Here is a 10716-nt window from a genome sequence, read left to right as displayed (position 1 = left end):
CTTCTATCAGTGTTATACAATCATTTTTCTTGTCATAAATAAATATACCTGGGCAATCATTTTTTTAATTATGACATTTGTTTTTAGCCTAGTATCAACTTTTATTTCAGCAAATTTATTTTCCGTAATTTCTTGCACTGAATGTCTACGGATTTTCTTTGTTTTTTTTTAATTTTATTTTATTGATAATATAAAATGAAGAGATCTTACTATTTAATTGTGTTTTCTTGTGTAATCATGACTTAAGATTCTCTTACATCTACTTGACAAGTGATCAACTGTTTGATAAGATTCATTGCACTGTGAGTATTTTAATATATTCCCGAAAAATGGGTGCTTTCTAAAAAACCAATTTATTTAAAAAAATATAACTTGCACTAACTCATATGTTTATATGGGGTGCTTTCTATAAATCCAAGCACATCTAAAAAACTTATTCATAATAATATCAATACTTGCAAAATGTTTATGAAGCTAGAAAAAATAGGATTTGCTTTTATTTTTAGATTTTTTTATGAAGAAAATCCAATTATTTCTTTGACCAAAGTAAATTTAAGACCATCGTTTCTTGCATAAGTTTAAAAACTAAGTAATATGACTTTGATATTTTTTTATATTACAATAATATCCCGTATGAGTTACCTATTTTTTTGAACAATGAAGTTGGTAATTAACCCAAAAAATAATGTTAATCTATATATTTAATAATTAAATTATATAAAATATATAAAGAAAAAAATTATTTTTAAAATATGCTGAATGATACATCAAATTACATAAAATATTGGACGAAGATAAAGTTGGTAATTTCTTTTTTTTAAATTTTGAACGAATCATTCAAATAATAATATAAAAAATGCTGAGAATAATTTAATTAGTAATATAAAAAATATTGAACGATACATTTAATGATTAATATAAAAAATTTTATAGGTGAATTTATTCATTAATATAAAAAATGTTGAAGGTGAATTTAATCATTAATATAAAAAATATTAAAAGATACATTTAATTATTAGTAAGGTGAATTTAATCATTAATATAAAAAATTTTGAAGATAAAGACAATAATTCATGCTTAAAACATTCACTGCATATCTGATTTTCAAGAAAAGCGTGAATTAATGCACCCAATATTTTCTAGTAATAAAAATCATGGGATTGATGTAAAAGAATATTTGAATAATAATATTTTTATGAAGCTGTAAGTTAACTGAGACCCCATTACTATAAAAGATGGTAAAACTTAAGATCCAGTCAATAACGATAGAGATACCATATAAACCGTATCCCGCCCAAATAATAACTATTGGGAAGATAATAACGTGTTTGAATGAAGGATCATCCGCTTTGATAGAGTCGCCGACCGGAACAGGAAAGACACTATCGATTCTATGCGGTGTCTTAGCCTATCTCGAAAATCCTTTATGTTATAGAGACTCAGATGGAAACATTCCAAAGGTATATATATGTTCCCGTACACATAAACAGATAGAACAAATAGTCTCATCATTAAAAAAAACAGTATACAGACCCAGAATTACAATTCTTGCTTCTAGAGCCCACCTTTGCATAAACCCAGCATTAAAAAATGTAAGTGATAAGAACACGGCCTGTACTGATCTATTAAAAAAAAAGAGCTGTGAATATTTTAATAAACGCGATGCATTTGCAGAACGAATCAAGAATACAATTCTAGATGTAGAAGAACTTACAAAAAAAGGAAGGAAATGCAAAGGGTGTCCGTTTTATGCTACAAGAATATTAAAAGAAACGTGTGAAGTTATATTTGCACCATATAACTATCTTGTTGATCCGGCTATTAGAAGATCCATGGATATTGATCTTAAGAATTGTATTGTTGTTGTTGATGAGGCGCATAACATTGAAGATTTTTGTAGGAGTGCGGGAAGTCTTTCGCTTTCTTCTGTTACTATTGATATTATAATTAGTGAAATGTTTAAAGTGCAAAGGGATCTCATTCCTGATGATTTTAGAAGAGAAATTATTTTTGTTAACAGTTTTATGAGAATATTAAAAGATTATGTGGAGGGTAATTCTGGATTTAATGTCACTAAAAGAATAAAGACTGATGAATACTCCCCTAATAACAATGAAAATGTCGATAATAACAAAGAGAATCACCCCAATTCAAAATATAATTTTTATAATAACAATAAACTAAATTCTTACACTAACAATAGTAATAATTTAATGAATGGTAAACAAAATACAGCTTACTATAATAAAGAAAATAAAGGGTATAATATTAATCCCGCCTCACATAATTCTCGAAAGATAAAACCCACTACATTACAAATTACGAACGACCCTTTACCAATAAATGCACCAAAAAGGGGATCAGAGGTAACCCTGTCCAAACCTACAAAATTTGTAGAGATACTAAAGAAAGGAAAGGGAATAATAGAATTTCTAGCCTCGATAAATATTCGCCAAGAAATAATATTAAAACTAAAAACAAGCCTAAAAATCTTAGGAAAAGACGACATTATTTCGCAAACTACCCTCCAAACCTTAGAAAGTTTATCAATGATCCTCGAAATAATCTTTTTTGGAAATCCAGAAGCATACTCTTTCCTTATAAAGAAAACTTCACACGATCAATATAGTATAGACTTTTTTCTCCTCGACCCATCAGTCATTTTTGCACCATTAGCTCGATCTTGTAGATCAATAATTCTTTTATCTGGAACACTTACCCCCTTTAAAGGGTTTAGCACGGAACTCGGTTTTTATTTTAAGCATAGAATCGAAGCTCCCCATATAATCACAGAATCTAATGTGTTTATTGGAATTGTTAAAAAAGGTAATTTGAATAAAGAATTTATGGGAACGTTCAATAATTTTGAATCGTTTGAATATATCAATCAACTCACAAGTTTTATAGAATCAGTAAGAAAAAAGGTTGGCCATAGTGGTGGAACACTCGTTTTCGTACCAAGCTACTCCTTTTTGGAAAAGTTAGTGACAAGAATGAATGAAAATAGTGCTGTTTTTAAAGAACCAAGAAATAACTCGCTTTTCGATACAATTTTGAAACAATATAAAGCTAGCATAGAGAAGAAAAGCTGCCCAGTTCTTATTTGCGTCTATAGAGGAAGAGCCGCTGAAGGTATGGACTTCAAAGATGAATATGCAAGAGCGGTTATCGCTATCGGAATCCCATATCCTAGCTTTAAAGACATGGAAGTAGTCTGTAAAAGACAATTTAATGATAATTACCGCAATATTTTTATCAGAGAAACCACCAACAAGCCTAATATTGCGAACAGTAATGATAAATCGCAAAACAGAAGTAATATTTCATGTATTACAGATCCTAATAGATCTACTGAAAGTATTAGCAACACTGGTAATTTAAGTCAACCATCTAACATTTTAAATAATAGCATAATTAAAGGGAATTTATCTATAAATTCAGAAAGTAATGGAAACTTATCTACAAATTTAGAAATTAAAAATAGTTTAGATCTATCTCAAAGTAAAACCTCACAAAATACAATAACACAAAGAATGACAGGAAGCCAATGGTACGAAATACAAGCATTTAGAGCTGTAAACCAAGCTCTAGGAAGAGTAATGCGCCACAAAGATGATTGGGGTGGTGTTTTTCTCGTAGACTGCAGATACGCTGAAAAAAAGGCAATGGGTTTGTTGCCAAAATGGGTTACTGAAAATATGAAAATTTATGAAAAAAGTGAAAATTGTATTGACGAATTCAAATGGTTCGTCAGAAAAAAAACCTCTGAATAAAATTTAATTTTTTATAAATTTTAAGAAATACATACAATATTTTTAATTAATAAAATACGTAACAAAAGGTAAAATCGATATGTAAAAACTAATATTATTTCCCGTTTACTTAAGCCATAAAATGAAATGTGTGATCACAAAATACCATTATTCGTATATTAATGAGCTTAGTAATTCTGATGAAAGCGTTGTTGTACGCACAAACAAAGGGTTAGTATAACACTTAAATCATTAAAATTAAAAAAAAGTGATACATAGAGGGCTTTATATAGAGAGTGGTATTTAATATATATTAATATGGATTATGGTGACACTTGTACCAATCAAGCTTTAAAAATAAGACATATGTAGAAAGGCTGTAAAGAGGTTAAATATTATTGAGAAGAAACTTGAATTTATAAGTCTTGAATCATATAATTTAAAAACGTATAATAGGATTAAGAAGAAAATTGAATCAATTATTCTTGAATTTACAAGGGATATAGAGGTTGATTATAAGGCAATGATAAATAAAGAAATACTAAATTAGGGGGAAAGCTCTAGAATTTATAAGTCTTGAAACTGAATATGTACTGAGAGATATGATTTAATCATGTATAAATAGGATAAAGCAAGATGCTTGCATTTGTAAGTTCTAAATATCAAGATATATAGAGGTGGGAAATGTGGTAACAATGTTACAAGATGTGTTAATATGGGGGAAGACCATTAAATTTATAAGTCATGAAGCTAATGAAGTAGGATGTGATATGAAGATGTATAAATGATATTAAGGAAGACAATTGAATCGATTTGTCTTAAATATACAAGATTTATAGAGGTTGGTTAAAAGTAACGATATTTAAAGAAGTATTAATATGGTTCGATTAAGAAGACACAAAGGCTTTCTTAGTTGAAAAGGCACAAAATGGAATGCGATAAACTAACCAACAAATAAATTTATATTTTTTATCTGCTTAGTAATAAAAACTATTACATGAAAGAATAAAATTAGTTAATGGATTTGCAACAGAACGCGAGAAAAGGCGTTTAAATCACAATAAATTCAAATAAAGAAACAAAATTACCGGATTGATACATAAACGGTTTTTCGACCACGAAGAACTAATCCCCGACATGGGAAACATATTCATCGCACAAATAACCGCTTTAATTTCTTGGGATTGCGTACGCTAACGATTCACGTTGTTTTGATGTCAGAATCAAGCGTATATTTACAATTGAACGCTTACTTTTAATTGGGTCAGACTACCAGTGTTTGCTGTATCTTATGCTGCTAGGCGATATATATTATCATTTTGGTAATTGAACAATGCCCTTGCATGTTCATAATTTGAACGAAAATCATTTAAAATTATGATTATAGGTCGAGTATTTACACCACTCAACCATCGTTACTTCTGTGTAGTTTAGATATGAAAGATTTTTATTAGAACAACTTAAACATAGAAAACAAATATACTAAAAACAACATTACTTTATTAATATGTCTAATTGGTATTTTATCCGCTATAAATTACTGTGTTGGTGTTTATAAAATATGATAATTCAACCAAAACAACATAAACATATATGCAATTGTTTATAATCAAAGTTTATTCTTTAACCAACAAGTATATTGCATAATTTCTGTTATAAACGTAAGCTTTAATAATAATCGAATATTAAAAATTTATATATTATTTTATTAAAAAATTATTTATTTGATAATCAGCATCAAGATTTCATAAATTTTGCTATCAACTATAAATTCTATTTTCATAGCACAATGTTTAAAATCATAAATATTGAAATTAAAAAACTTTTCATATATATTTCAATTTATTTTAACTACAGCACAAATACTTCCTTCATCGCGCTTGAAATTCCAGAAACCTTGTTAATTAAATAAAGAAATATGTTTGAATCGTTTGTGGATCCATTTATTTTTATTGAAAATATCATCGGAGTGGAATATTAAATATATACATTTTTTTTCACTATTTGTATTTTTTTTATATAAAGTCTTCGATTCAGTAACAGTCCTGATTTGAGTTAAACTAGACAAATCGATCATCTTTATAATCCTATTATATTATCCTTCTAAGACGCGCATATATATTTTTTTCAATTAATTGTTTGTGCACATTCAAAAATTTCTTTATCGTCTAAAAAATTTAGATAGATGTCGGTAAACAATTCTATAAAATCTCACCATTTCTCAAACAACACTAGAAATCTTCTAGAAACATATAATGATTGATTCATGAAATTCATAAAACATAAATTATTCGTAGAAATTATTTTCATGATAATTATGGGCATAGTGGGTTTTACAAATTACAAACTGGACATAAAATTTTGATTAAAAAATTACTTTCTTGTGTTTTAACAGATTCTGGTAAATTTTTTTAAATGTAGTTTTTTTGTTATTCCCATTTTTTATACAAAAAAATTACAATTTAATCCAGTAATCATTTTATTTATCAAAACTGAGATAAATCATATGATAAAAAAGCTTTATTATCATTAATTTGTTTTTTGATCATCTTATTAGATTCTTTTTTTAACATAACGGAAGCACTTGTGATACACGTTATTTGTTTTTTTCAGCGAATTACAATCGTTAATTCTATACGTAATAAAAAAGACACGCAAAATTTGATTAATTTATATTTTCGAAACCTGTCAATTCACGAAAAACCATGAAATTTTCTTAGAAAATGCATTAGATTTCATATTATAATAGAATACTTCATATAAACAAATTATTCTAAAATTTTATAAATATGTTCTACATCAAAAATGGCACAATTCAAAAAATAAATATCAATAATATTCTTTCTTGTTATAAATATCAGAAATTAAGAAAAATATCGCTTTCCTTTTAAACTTTTATTGTACCTAACTTATATATATATTTATATGTTAAATTATAAAATTTAAAGGTGGAATCCCCATACCGATCTATTTTAAAGAAAGAAAATAATTTTTAACTTTATCTGTACACATTTTTTATTTGTATAATCAACTATATCAATCTATAATAATACGCCAGAAAAATAGTTAAATGATTTTTTTTTACATTCACAAGATAAACGGCCAAATAAGCTTTTAATCAAGAATATAATTTTTATAATAACATTAAATGCATAACATAACATTACAAAATAAAATTTTATAATTTTATTTTGATTTGACCGTGATTCCGGCTAATTTTATAATTCTAGTAATTTATCAAATATAATACCTTATTTTTGTAAACTTTTTCGCGGTCTTTAAAATAAATATGATGTATTTATTTGTTTATTAAGTTTTTAAATACACTTTAAATTATTTAACTTTCTGAATGACACAAATTTATTCACTTTCAATGCGGTAAAAGCTTTCACAAAATGAAAGATTACAATTAAGATTCGTCTATTTCCAAAATAATTTAACTAGAAGTAAATATTATTAAAAATTTTAATCCGGTAAAAGAAGGCAATTATACAACGTTTTTAACGCTTATAAATTCCTTTATACACAAAAAAATTATTTAAAAGATTAATAGCAAATAATAGTGTGTTATAAAACCTTAAATCTGAATATTAAATATTCATATATATTTAAATTTATCTAAATATACATTCAAGAAACAGAAAAAAATCTCAAATTTGTTACTTAACGAAAAAATCTGTTAATTATAAACGAAGAAAATTTTTTTCAATGATCAAATACTTAAAAAATATAATAATTTATTGCTAAAAGGTATTTAATTTTTTAAGTGCAGATTTACGCATGAAATTTTAAGAATTTTAGGTTATTTTTATAATAATTAAGACTGGCGTAATTAAAAAAACGGGATAAATATGAAAAATCCAAAATATGTTTTGATCTGACTTGATATTTGCTTTTAAGCAAAAATTACATAATTTCAGGGATTTCTTTATATATTATGTAATTTTCATTATAATTCCAGCGATTTTTTTTTGCTATATAGTTAATTTATGTAGTTCAAATTTTTTCAATTCTATTTATTTTTTAAGTGGTTAGGAAAATCATGTATAATTTGAATCTGTGATTTTTATCGCTGCTTTAATAAATAAAAAATCCTATAAATCTTTAAGTTATTTTTTTGAGGGCACATTTATTTTTTTTCGGGAAATTTTTCATAAATGAGCAATATTATATTTTAGTTGACTTATGTGTTTATGAATAATATATTCTTTTAGTAAAATTCGATAAAATATAAAAAATCTGCAAAATTAACAAAAAAAAATCAAAATAGATATAAATTTTAGATTTATAGAATATAAATTATTTGCAATATAGATATAGCTTTACAAGTATAATCGATAGCTGTGTTTTCTCTTTTTAAAATCAATATTAAGAAAAAAGCCATTTTAGATAAATTATATAAGTAACCACGCACACATTCGATTTTATTTTTTTAAATAATAAATATATAAACTGCGAGCACTTAAAAACATATCTTGTTTAAAAAACGAAAAATTTAAAACAATATAAAATGCCGCGGGTAAAATAGCGCAGACGGTTTAGAAGAGCTTTAATTAGTTGGCCTTGGCTCCCACCGCAAAACACCCTCGGCTGGTTATGAATTTACTCAAAACGAAAATACCCGCATGGTGCGGTCCATTGAAACTGGAAGGTTTAACCATAACAAGACTGACAAGCCGAGAATAGATTAGGTTTTCTGTGTAAGATGCTGAAAACGGGCTCTTAACATTGAATTAAGCCTGCTTCATTCAGCAAGAATATGTGTAGGTATAGAGTGTGGGTAGAATAATTTACCACTAACGGAAAGTAGATAGAATCAGATCCCTCTTATATATCGACTACCGTGTGGTAAGACTAGTCTAATCGACAGAGATCAAACTAGTAAGAAAATTTTTTGAATTTAACGTGGGAGATCATCAGATAAGCAAAGTTTTTTGAATGTCATCAGCAAATTTCCTAAAAAGAAATAATATATGGGTAAATAAATAAAAAATTACGCAATTTCGTTTCGAATACAAAATATTGATATTAATAACTATTTACAATTTTATAATTTGTAAAAATACCGATATATATGATTATCTACTTAAAAAATTTAACAGCAAATGAGCATAATTTTTTTTTGAATATCGAAGCGGCAAAGCATTATAGGAATGTCGAACCTGAGTACGATATTTAGAATAGCCTTGCAGGTATTTATTTATGGTCGCTTCTGTCAGAAACAGAAAACATAAAGGCTTTTAAGTAATAAAAAAATTTATAATACATTGTTTTTTTTTTGAAAAAATCGTCAATTTAATCTTTATGAAAGAGGCCCACCTTTCTTACGATAAACTAAACAAAAATTTAAATTGAATAAAATTCTATTTAATTATGAAAATCTAGCAAAATTAAAGCTCTAAAATTACGTTAAAAGTTCGAGAATATATGTAAACCCCAAAAGTGGGAGTTTAATATATAAAATAACTCATAATATACTGTAATAAAAATCACATAAATGCAAATTTCTATTTTTTAACTCGACTTTAATGCTACAATTATATCTCAGATTCATTGATCCGTTTTTTGAATATATGTAGCATGAATATATAAGTAGAGAAGACACAACAAGAAAACTAGTTTTTGGCGAATCAGTAGAAATTTAGATAATTTTTTTAATAAATTATATTGAACTTAATATCATTCTTAACCAGACTATGAAAAGAATTACCACCACCCGCAAAATATGTTATATAAGCTAAGAAAATTTTTAGCCGTTTATTGCTTTTAATATTTTTATTCAGCATACTACTTGTTTTTTAGCATTTTGGGTTGTTTTATTGTAAAGTTGAAACAAGCTGCATTTACAAATTATCAATTACCAGAAAAACTCGAAATCGAAAATCAAGCCGAGGAACATATAAAACTAAAAATATAGGAAAAACCTTGAAATAATGTGTCTTACCCCAGAGAAGTATCAAGAAGAGTTTAAATATTTTTTGCCCACGGGAAATCAATCATATTGCGCTGAAAAGAAACCAGAAATTACAATAACAAAATTAGCACATAATTAAAGCAATTAAATTATTAATCATTAAAAATAAAAATTAAGCTCTAATATTTATTAAACTAATAATTTTTCTCAATAAATGTTTTTATTTAATTAGAAAATTCAAAAAAAAACAAACATATGGCTTGAATTTTGCGTATCTCTTTGACCAACTTTTATTTCTAGATTTATTACAGATCGAATATTTTAGCAATCAATACAACATCACAAATCTGTATGCTAAATCGCGTCGACTTAATATCAATTTTTATAGCAAAAAGTTTATAACTCAAATTTTCAATTAAATTCTTCTAGATTGATTATGTATTTTATATTTAGCCTACATATATATGATATTTTCGCTTACATCTTCATATTCTTATTTATTTACCATTTCATTGTTTTTTTCATTCCCACAATCTTGAAATTCAATTGGTCTAGAAAACATAATGAAGAAATAATTATTTACAAATAATAAATCTCTCAAAATTATCCTAAAATTATTTTTATAGAAGTAAACCACTTGCCTGTCCATCTTTTCTATATATATTATTAAAATTTTCTGCAAAATATATAATATATATACTAGTATTTTTAAGTTTTCGTAGCCTCCTTAGCTCAATCGGTAGAGCGATCGGCTTTTAACCGATAGGTCGTGGGTTCAAGTCCCATAGGGGGCGTCTCTTTTTGCGTGTAATTAATCGTATTTTATTTTGATATGTACCCTCTATTAATTTAGTTGCTATTTTAATTTAAGTTTTGGTAAATCTTTATAATACAATAACAAAATATGTCACTGTTAATTTATATATTTACGTAGATCATTTAAAATTCTGATTTAAAAAATTTATTGCAATAATTTGTATTGGAATCAAAATATCTAATATGAATAATTTATATCTATCGGTAAAACACGAAAGTATACAACAAAAAAAT

General features: G+C 26.1%; 1 non-coding gene across 1 annotated transcript; it reads left to right on the top strand.

Moving 5' to 3' along the window:
• The first annotated feature begins 10387 nt into the window (after positions 1-10387).
• Positions 10388-10460, top strand: TRNAK-UUU (transfer RNA lysine (anticodon UUU)). Its single transcript has one exon. It is a non-coding gene; the product is annotated as a tRNA-Lys (tRNA).
• The last annotated feature ends 256 nt before the right edge of the window (positions 10461-10716 follow it).

The sequence above is a fragment of the Rhyacophila brunnea genome, unplaced genomic scaffold (assembly GCF_057557595.1).
Source record: "Rhyacophila brunnea isolate RB1 unplaced genomic scaffold, BYU_Rbru_1.0 scaffold_73, whole genome shotgun sequence".
NCBI classification, from domain to species: Eukaryota; Metazoa; Arthropoda; class Insecta; order Trichoptera; family Rhyacophilidae; genus Rhyacophila; species Rhyacophila brunnea.
Note: the sequence above shows the minus strand (reverse complement) of the source record. Positions and strands in the feature narration are given on the sequence as shown.